This window comes from Nomascus leucogenys, unplaced genomic scaffold (assembly GCF_006542625.1).
Source record: "Nomascus leucogenys isolate Asia unplaced genomic scaffold, Asia_NLE_v1 001980F_18458_qpd_obj, whole genome shotgun sequence".
Lineage (NCBI taxonomy): Eukaryota > Metazoa > Chordata > Mammalia > Primates > Hylobatidae > Nomascus > Nomascus leucogenys.
The window spans coordinates 1-1902 of NW_022097596.1; the positions used below are offsets into that span (position 1 = coordinate 1).

The 1902-nt window shown below is 53.6% G+C and overlaps 1 pseudogene; it reads right to left on the minus strand.

The window, feature by feature from the left end:
• Nucleotides 1–461: 461 nt before the first annotated feature.
• Nucleotides 462–1690, minus strand: LOC100582105 (annotated as a pseudogene).
• Between the last annotated feature and the right edge of the window lie 212 nt (nt 1691–1902).

Consider the following 1902-nt stretch of genomic DNA (forward strand, 5'->3'; position numbering starts at 1 on the left):
TTCCTCCAGATACTGGTGCAGCCTCGTATGTTTATCGCAGCACTAGTCACAATAGCAAAGTCATGGAATCAACCCAAGTGCCCATCAACGGACGACCGGATGAAGAAAATGTGGTACATATATACCATGAAATACTACTCAGCCACAAAAAAAGAACGCAATCATGTCTTCTGCAGCCACACGGATGGAACGGGAGGTCACTATCCTAAATGAAGTGACTCAGAAGGTCAAGTGTCACACATTCTCACTGGAAGTGGGCGCTGAACGGTGAGTATACCTGGACACACGGAGTGGACTAACAGAGACTGGGGGCTCCAAAAAGCGGGCGGGGGTGGGGATGAGCAATTACCTGCTGGGTACAACACACACGATTTGCGTGACAGGTACATGAAAAGCCCAGACTCCACCACATCACAGTAAAAACATCCACACAAAAAACTGCACCTGCATCCCCATATATCTATTTTTAAAAAAACAAAACCAGTGCAGGACCAGGTATGCAGCCCGCCTGCTCACCCCAGAGCGAGTCCAGGCTCTTACCTTCTGCATGCTGAGTCGCAGTTCCGATGTTCTTATGCTTCCATCAGCAAATCTCAATTTGTCAAGATTCATGACAGATTCTTCCCCAGCATTTGGTTTAATTGGAGGGACTTTATCTCCAGGCCTGCATGACTTTTCGATGCTCAGGGCACATGCCTGACCAGACAACCAGGTCCAACAGCGAGTTTGTCCCGAGGCGGTTGGCACCATGTACCGAGGCACAGGCGGCCCCCCACAGGTGTACAGGCCGGGCACAATCTGATCCTAGCCATTCACATGCCTCAGACCTGCCCCTTGTAGCTGGTGGGAATGCCATCCATGTTGTAATGCACGGTGGGGAGGACAGGGATTGGCTCCTTCGTGACGTCCACGCCAGTGAAGATCACGGCTGTCTCTGAAATGCCGCGCAGGCGCGTGGCCAGCTGCTCTGGAGGTAGATGGTGCAGCTGCAGGTAGACGTGATCTTCCTCAGGGCCACAGCCTCTTCCTTTGCGGATCTCCAGAGTCATCGACTGAGACACCACATCTCTAGACGCCAGGTCCTTCGCGACAGGGGCGTATCGCTCCATAAACCTTTCGCCTTGACTGTTAATGAGAATGCCTCCCTCTCCACGACATCCTTCCGTAATGAGACAACCAGCACCACGTGTGCCCTCCTGTATAAGGTGTGCAATATTGAGTGGCCGGTCCGATCAGCCACACAGCAGCACCGACGGGCCCCCACCCTTTCCAAACTTGAGGCTCTGTCCACCAAATGCACGCTGATAAATCTTCCCATCTTCAGTTCTGCTAAATGGCAAGCCATAATTTTCTAGCTGCGCCACAACAGTGTGTGACCTGGTAGGAAACAGCTTTGTAACACACACTGTATTAAACCCTGCCTCAGAAAGGCCAAATGCAGCTGGCAAGCCTGCCCCTCCAGCGCCTACACCACTGCGTCGAATTCATGGTCCACTACTGGATACTGAGCAGAAATGGAATCTGAAACTTTAGCAGATGCCCTCTTGTTCCTTCAACAGTGAAGTGAAAACCTCGGGTTCCTGTTTGCAACACTGTTGGCCACGCCTTGACCCGCACCAGGCGCCGAGCGCTCAGCATCCGCCACAGGCCCCGGACCCCCGACATATCTGTAGTCGCCGCCGCGCAGTCCCGCCAGTCCTCGCGCAGACTGCGCCTGCGCACCACACCGGGTAGAGCCGGTGGGAAACCCGGCCCGCGCACCACGCCCGGGTCAAGGCGGGGGCGGTAATTAACTTTATTTTTTTGAAGGAAGTCCTTGGGTAGTACCCACGGTATAGTGTTGGCTGAGCTTAAGACAGCTCCAAGTCATGGGACCCAAAAATACAGGTGGGCCAGGAAGGA